This window comes from Agelaius phoeniceus, chromosome 33 (genome assembly GCF_051311805.1).
Source record: "Agelaius phoeniceus isolate bAgePho1 chromosome 33, bAgePho1.hap1, whole genome shotgun sequence".
Lineage (NCBI taxonomy): Eukaryota > Metazoa > Chordata > Aves > Passeriformes > Icteridae > Agelaius > Agelaius phoeniceus.
Window position 1 is genome coordinate 922,019 of NC_135297.1, and position 8,713 is coordinate 930,731.

Below are 8,713 nucleotides of genomic sequence, written 5' to 3' on the forward strand. Positions count from 1 at the left end.
CAATCGGTGTAGTTCTCTGTCCCCTAATTCAGTCATTCACGTTCCCAGCTGGCGCAGGTCCCTGTGCCTTCCGAAGGGTTGGCCGTAGATCTCCAGGGTGACTGGTCACCTCCCAGGGGGTGTCTGCAGTGATGGGCCCTTTCACTCGACTGGCATGTGTCCAGCCTTTTCCAGCAGTTGGGATGGCTGTTTCTGTGGTAAACAGGACAACATAGGGACCTTCCCAGTGGGGTGTTAGGGATGTCTCCTTCCAAGTCTTAATTAGGAGCCTATCTCCGGGTGTAAGCTTATGCATTATTATATCCAAAGGGGGTCTTTGTCCCAATAGCCCTTTTCGTTTTAATTCCTCCCTCCATTTCATTAACTGTTGTATGTAACCCTGAATTTGACTATCTTGCATGCAAGGATGGTTCCCCGGGAGTTCTAAGTCGTAAGGCATTCCATAAAGCATTTCAAAGGGAGAGATTCCCACATCCGTCCTAGGTTGGGTTCTCATGTTTAGCAATGCCATGGGTAAACATCTGACCCAAGACATTTTAGTTTCTACCATGAGCTTGGTGAGTTGCTTCTTGATTTCTCCATTTGCCCTTTCCACCCTCCCTGAGCTTTGAGGGTGCCAAGGGGTGGGATATTGCCATTTAGTGCCTAAGGCCCTGGTTACCTCTGTCAGATCTTTGTTTGCAAAATGGGGACCTCTATCAGAGTCTAATATTTCTACTAGTCCATACCTAGGGATTATTTCTTCCAGCAGGGTTTTAATCACCACATTTGCAGTAGCCCGCGATGTAGGATATGCTTCTACAAAGTGGGTTAGATGATCTACCAGTACCAATAAGTACTTGTATCTCCCTACTTTCGGTAGCTTGGTGAAATCTATTTGTACATGTGAAAAAGGTCAGTGTGCTAATTCCCTTCCTCCTGGAATCCTTTCTCGAGCCTGATGTCTGTTGACTCTTTGGCATGTTATACATCCCCTAACTACTTGTTTTGCTCTATCGTAAATTCCTATACACACGTACTTAATAGTAAACTGATCTACTAAGGCTTGGGTTCCCCAATGAGTCTGGTCATGCAGCTGCTGCACTATTCTTCGGGCCATAGATTTTGGCAGTACCTCCCTATCATCTGGCAATTTTCGAATACCCCCATTCTCTTTTATTCCCATTTTGTCTAATTTCTCCTTTTCTGGGCTGTGAAGCTCAGGACTCGAACTTTCTCATCATCTCACATTCTCCTTATCCCCTGATCCTGGAATTTTCTGAGAGCAGCTTCCTTTGCCTCTCTGTCTGCTGTGTTGTTTCCTCTGATCAAATGGGAGAGACCCTTTTGATGTCCTTTAACATGTACGATTGCTATTTTCTTTGGGCCTCTTAAAGCTTGTAGTACCTGAGTAATTAGTTCCTGATGTATTAATTCTCTTCCTCGGGAGTTTATTAACCCTCTTTCTTCCCAAATTTTCCCAAAAGTGTGTACCACTCCAAAGGTGTATTTTGAGTCCGTGTAGATGGTCCCAACCTTAGCTTCCAAGAATTTTAGAGCCCGCAATACTGCATACAGCTCCCAGGCCTGGGCTGACCAACTAGGACTCAAAGGTCCAGATTCTATTATTTCCAAATTTTCACCTCCCACAATTGCATATCCAGAGATTCGCTTTCCCTCAGCAACTCTAGAGGACCCATCCACAAATAACCTTTCTCCCCCTTCCAGTTCTTCCTCTTCGAGGTCCGGCCTAATTTTTGTTTGTTTTTCTATGCTATGTAAGCAGTCATGAGTTAAATTCTCCTGCGGATCTCCAAACAAGAATTCAGCGGGGTTTTGCAGAGAGGTGGTTTCAAGTATCAGCCGAGGGGATGACAGTAAAATGCCCTCGTATTTCAAAAGTCTTGAGTCTGTTATCCATTTTTCTGCCTTTTGTTGCAATACTGCCTGTATCTTATGGGGGGTAAAGACTTTCAGTTCTCCTCCATAGGTAATTTTGAGAGCTTCTTCCACTAAGAGGGCTGTTGCCACTATAATCTGCAAACATGTTGGCCATCCTCTGCTTACAGGATCTAGTATTTTAGAAATAAATGCTACTGGTTTTCGATTGCCAGCCCAGTCCTGAGCCAGTACCCCAAATGCTACTCCTGCCTCAGTGTTAACAAAGAAATAAAAGGGTCTCCTAACATCCGGGAGGCTTAGCACTGGGGCATTAGCCAATTCCTCTTTTAATTGTTCTAATGATTCATCATCCTTCTCAGTCCATTTCATCAAACCTTCAGCAGTTAGTTTTTCATACAAAAATTTTACTTTACCACTAACGCTTTCAATCCATTGTCTGCAGTATCCTACAAGACCCAACAGCTGCCTGATTTGTCTCTTATTTCTTGGGGGAGGAAGGGAGAGGATTCCCTTAACCCTCCCTGGGTCTAGTGTTTTAGTTCCTTTACTAAGTCGGTGTCCTAGGTACTTCACTTCTTCTCCTACGAATTGCAATTTACTTTTGGACACCTTCAGCCCCTGGATGCTTAAAAAGTTCAGAAGCTTAATGCTTTCTTCTCTAACTGATTCCTCGCTTTTTCCGGCAATTCAAAGGTCATCTACATATTGAACAATGGTTATTCCTTGGTTTGGGGTATAGGATTTCATTATTTGCTCTAGTGCCTGCCCAAACAAATTCAGGGATTCTGTGAATCCCTGTGGGAGCACTGTCCACCTTAGTTGTTGCTTTCGGTGGGTATCGGGATCTTCCCATTCAAATGCAAAATAATCTCTACATTCTTCTTTCAAGGGGCATGCCCAAAAGGTGTCTTTCAAATTTATAACACTATACCAGTGATCATCTGGTTTCAATTGACTGAGCAATGTATGGGGGTTTGCTACTACAGGGAACCGGGCAATGGTTCTCTTATTTATTTCCCTTAGATCATGTACTAATCAGTATTTTCCGTCTGGTTTCTTTACAGGTAAGATGGGGGTGTTGAAGGGAGACATGCAAGGTTCCAAGAGCCCTTGTTGTAGTAACCGTTCTACCTCTGGTTTTAGTCCCCTTCGCCCCTCATCTGACATGGGATATTGTTTTAGCCTTACTGGGATTTCTGGGTTTTGAATGTTGACTGTGAAGGGTTCTATATTCAATCTTCCTGCTGTATCAGGGGTATACCAGACTTCTGGGTTGATTTTCTCTTCATCAGTGACCGTAAGGGGCACAACCTGACTTTCAGCTGTTTTTCTTCAATATTTATATTTTTCCCTAATCTCACCATTAAATCTCTTCCTAATAAATTGTAATCAGCTTCGGGGACCAGTAGCAGTGATCCTACCCCTATTTTTTTCCCTGATTCTATTTAGACATCTTTAATTACAGGAACCTTGAAGGGTTCTCCTTTTGCCCCAATAACCTGCACTGTGGAAGGTGAAATCTTACATCCCGGGGACAAAGATTGAACTGTTGATCTCTCAGCCCCTGTATCTACAAGGAAGGTTATGGGCGTTTGCTGGGGACCCACCTTAAGTTTTACCAAGGGCTCCGATGACATTTGGGTCCCCAATAGATAGAGCCCTTGACCCCCCTAATCCTCTTTGAACATTTTCTCATCCCTAAGCCTCTTTCGACATTCCCTCTTCATGTGTCCTTTTCCACCACAATAGTAGCACACTGTTCCTTCTCTCCCTCCAGTTGGAGGTCCTCCTAAATCCCGGGGACCTCTCCTCATGCCATTTCTTTCTCGTGATGGAGGGTTGTTTCGCTGTCCCTCCCTGACTGCCGCCACCATCATCCGAACTTGTCTTTGTTGTGCCTCATCCTCCTGTCTAACATATACCTTCTGAGCCTCCCTGAGCGATTCATCAAGTCCTCTGTCCTGCCAATCCTCTAACTTTTCTAATTTCTTTCAAACATCCTCCCATGATTTGGCTACAAACTGTGTTTTAAGGAGCGCGTGCCCCATTGGCGTCTCTGGGTCCACCCCTGAGTATAACTGAAAACTCTTCCTTAATCTTTCCAACCATTCAGTGGGGGTCTCATCTTTTCCTTGGCACTCTTTGAACGCCTTGCTTATATTTTGTCCCCGGGGCACAGCCTCTCGTATGCCCTGGATTATGATGGTTCTTAAGTCCTGCATATGACCACGATGGTAGGGGTCCTGATTGTTCCAGCTGGGATTTTGCAAGGGCCATTTCACATCAGCCGCGGGACCTTGAACATGTTGGGTGTCCCAAATCCTCATTCCTGCCCTTCTAATCATCCCTCTCTCCTCTGTTGTAAATAGGATGCCTAGAATGGATTGCATCTCCACCCAAGTATATATGTTTGGCCCTAGGAACTGATCCACTCTTTCTGCAACTCCTGTAGGGTCTTCTAAAAATTTTCCCATCTCTTTCTTAAACTCGTGGGCATCTCCCGAGTTCAAGGGGACAGTGACAAACCCCATCCCAGCTTGAGGTCCTCCTAATGCTATTTCCCTGAGAGGGAACAACCCACTGCTCTCTCCTTCCTCAATTACTGTCCTCATCTGACTCCGAGTACGCCTCCTGCAATCCGGGGAGTCTGTGACCTGCTGTCTATTAGGGGCCGATGCCGGGGGTGCGTTTGGGGGGGTTCAGGGGGAGCTGGTGGTATATATGGGGGAGGATAAATAGGAACATATTCCTCTGGTCGAGACTTTTTGTCTTTCTCCCCTTGTCTTCCCTTAAGGGGGAACAGCCTAGCTGTTTGCTCATTACTTCCTACCAACCATAATTTAGCATATGCACTCTCCTCCGGGTTCACTGGCTCTTTAGAATTCACATAAATGTTCAGGGCTTGACAGACCCAATCCTTGAAGGATCTGAAAACAGGCCAGTATATACTTCCTGAATCCAGATTCTTGCCTCCCCATACTACCATGCAATAATTTATCATTTTTGCCTTATCCTTCCCCTTTCTGGAGGGAAAGTCATCCCAATACTTGATCATTAATCCTAACGGACTGTCCTTAGGTATTGGGGGTAACTGGGGACCCTCCCCCATGGGATCAGAAGGCTTGCTCTTCTTCTGCCCCATCTTCCAAGGCACCTCCACACACACACACACACAAAACCCCTCGGTCGTGGCTCGCTCCCTCGTGGGCTACGAGAACCGCACTACTAGAGGGTCCCTCTCATGTCGTCTGCAGGTGGACGTCTCATTCACCGTGCCCTGGGATCCCAACCCCAACCGAGCGGTTCACCTCGTATACTCACGCATCCTGCGTCGTCGCTCGGATCTTCGTGCACAAAGTTTACAGGGTTACCGGTGTTTTCCTTGCTTATTCCCGAATTTAGGTTCGTCAGCCCAGATGAGGGGTCAGGTGAGAAGGCCAGGGCCACCAGGTGCTGGGGCACCCCCCCAGGATTCTCAAACCAACCCTGTTTTCTAGATCTGAGTCATGGCACCAAATTGTGATAAACGAGCCCACTGGAGTTAAGGATCATATAATTATATTTATTATTATGCAATCGAGAATAAGCAAAGTTCAGCGCTGGGCGGCCGGGAGTCTCCGCTCCTCTAGGCTCGCGCCATTCCTATCCCCAAGGTTCGCCTTTTATTGCCTTCTTCTCCCGGGTCCAGGGATGACGTGGTCTGTCTTTTGCGCTTGCTCGTTCAGTTGCTAGGGGGTCTTTTTCTGCCTTCTGGTGGTCGTGGGATGAAGGCTCCAAGTCTTCCTCTTTAACCATTGAGTGAACTTTTCCTTATAAGGCATACCTATACAGTGGAATTTTCAGAACACTATACGATTCCTGCAAGCCTAAGCAAAATTCTTGTGAGTTTAAGGATTGTTGTTACAGCTCTCCTCTGTGACCTCTGGGTGAACTTTTCCTTATAAGGTATATCTTTACCATGGAATTCCCAAAGCACTATACAATTCCTGCAAGCCAAGCAACCATATGTGGCTGCACATTTAAGAATCAAGCAGTTTTAGCTATTTAGTTATTGCTTTTATACTGTATAATTTTCTAGCTATTGATTTAATTAATGAACAAATGTATTGCTACTTATTAAATTCAATTTGTGTTGAATTGGGGCTGGGTTGGGAATTGTTGTTTTGGGGAGAGTTGATGGGTGTTTGTTGTGGGTCCTGGGGAGGGGAGGTCCAGGGTTTGGTGGGGGTGATAGTCGAAGGGGGGTGGGAGGTGATTGGACAGGGGACTTGACCAATCATTCGATGCCCTGAGAAAATGATTGGTCCAGAATGAATATCGATAAGGACCAATGAGAACACCGGAAAATGACCAATCAACGTGCGGATCCAAACCCCACCAATCCTGGACCCGAGAGGGGTTATAAAATGAGGGTTTGGTTGGGTTGGGGTTCTTCTCCTTCTGAGGGATGTACTATATGGGGGGGAACCCAGCGTGTTTGGGACATGTTGTTATCTTTGGGTTGTTGCGTGGGAGTTTGGCCTTATCTCAAACTCCCTGTCCTCTGTAGTTTGTTTTGATACACAAGAACCTATTTCCTTCTCAAAATCAGGCCTCATTCGAATTCATAACAGCATGGTTTTTCACCAGCACTGAGTGGGTTCTTCTTTGTCATGGTTGGGCCTTGCCAGGGTTTCCACTGCCCTCTTCCAACACCAGTGGCTTCTTTTCCAACCCCAAGTCTGTACACAAGTCCCAGGTGCTGGTGAGAGGGCAGTGGTCACCCCGTGTGCCATTGGGGCAGCCCCCGCACGCCCAGGGATGCTGGGGCCAGGCTCTGGGAGCAGCAGCATCCCCCTGCTGAACTCCATCTGTATTCCATAGGAACACGGTCATACAGCCCCCCGGAATGGAGCCACTTTGGCTGCTACTATGGCAAGCCAGCTACCATCTGGTCCCTGGGCATCCTGCTGCAGCAGATGGTCTGCGGGGAGCACCCTTTCAGCAGGGGCCAGAACATCAGCTGGGACCATCAGCTCTCGCTGCCACAAGGGCTCTCTCAAGGTGGATCCTCATCTCTGGCCACGGAGGGAATCCCAGTGCTGGGAGACAGCAGCGGGCTCGTGGGCATCCCGCTCTGGCAGCTGCTGAGGAGGTGGCACATGTCCTGCTCTCCTGCTCTCCTCCAAAACAGGGAATTAATGGGAAAGCTTAGGCCCAGCTCTGAGCACATCCAGCAAGGCCTGGGCACGGGAATAGTGGGGCAAAGCCAACAGGAGCCTTCTCCAACTGCCTGGTGGTTTCTGGTTTCTGTGCCCAGAGTGCCAAGATCTGATCAGGTGGTGTTTGTCCATGCTGGACTTGGAAAGGCCCTCATTGGAAGAGCTGCTCTGTCATCCTGGGATGCAGGATATTCATCTGCCCTAGAAGAAGGGAGAGAGCCACAGGCACACTTTGATGACGGGCCCTGGTGAGTTACAGCCCCACACATGCCTTGACAATCAAAAGCAAAGGAACGCAGACTTTTTGTCTGTCCTGTGTCACTGCCCAGGGCTCATCAGATGGGAACACTCAGCCCTTGTGCTGGAGCTGAGCTGCTCTGCCCAGCACTGGTGGCTGCCATCTGAGCTGGTTTTGCTTGTCCTGGTTCCCTGACAGCTGGGGCCCTGGGCAGAGCCCTGAGAGCCTGGTCTCAGCCCAGGGAAGGAGAAGGAGCCCCTGGAGAAGCTGTACCAGGTGGGGCTGCTGCTGCTGGAGACAGCAAGGACATCAAGGATGACAACCTCTTCCTGGACCTGCCCACTGGCCAGCTGAAGATGATGGACTTTGATTGTGGCACCTTCTTCAAAGCCAGGCTCCACAGGGAATTTGCAGATGAGTCCACACGCAGGGGGATGCTCCCAGATTTGGGCATTGCACAGCCTGGCCAGGAACCAAAGGTTCCCCCTTTGCTGGGGCGGGTGCAGCTGATCCTTCAGCCGCTGCCCAGCTGCTTTTGGCAGGGCTGGGGCATGGGCTGGGGTGGGTACAAATGGGAGTGGGCTCCTGGCCCTGCCAACAGCCCCCAGCAGCCACCGTGCCCCGGGCTGGGGCTGGGGCTGGGGCAGCCAGGCCGACACAAACAAAGCCCCATGGTGGGAGCAGAGGTGGGACTCCAGAAGCTGTGCAGGGGCTGCTTTGCTGTGCAGGCAAGGAAGGGCTTGGGCTGCTCCACTGCCCTTGTTTGCTTTGGGGTCACCGTTATTGTGGGGGGCAGTGCAGGGGGAAGGGAGAAAGCCTGGGCTTCCCTCACCCGTGGGTGTGTTTTTCCCTGGCATGCAGGGGTTGGGCCTTCCTCAAACCCCTGGCAGAGATAAGATTTTTGACCTTGTTTGCCCCGTATGTCTGTAATCTATTTTCAATAGTTTGTTGTATGTTTTCCTAGAGGAAGCGTTCCAGGTGGGCTCCAGTCTGGATGGGGAAGTGCTTGGGAGCAGCTGTGGCGTGGATGGGCCGTGCCCTTGGAGAAGGCTGAGGACATCGTTTGGGACCAGCTTTTCTTCCAGCGGGGGAGGGCGTGAGGTGGGTCCCCGTCTGCTTGGCAGGGTGGGATCAGAGCTTTTGGGAGATGGCAGCGAGCACAGGAGCATCCTGCTCTGGGCAGCTGCTGAGGGCTGGATGTGCCCTGGCTGGCTGCAGGCTGGGCACATGTCCTGCCCTCCTGCTCTGTGCCAAAGGCCGCAGGGATGGGCAGCTCTGGGCACCGCTCTGGGCACGGCCAGCATGGCCTGGGCACCGCGGGCGGCTGGGACAAGGGCACAGGAGCCTTCAGCTGACGGGCGGTTTCTGCTTTCTCTCCTTGCAGCCGGGCTCT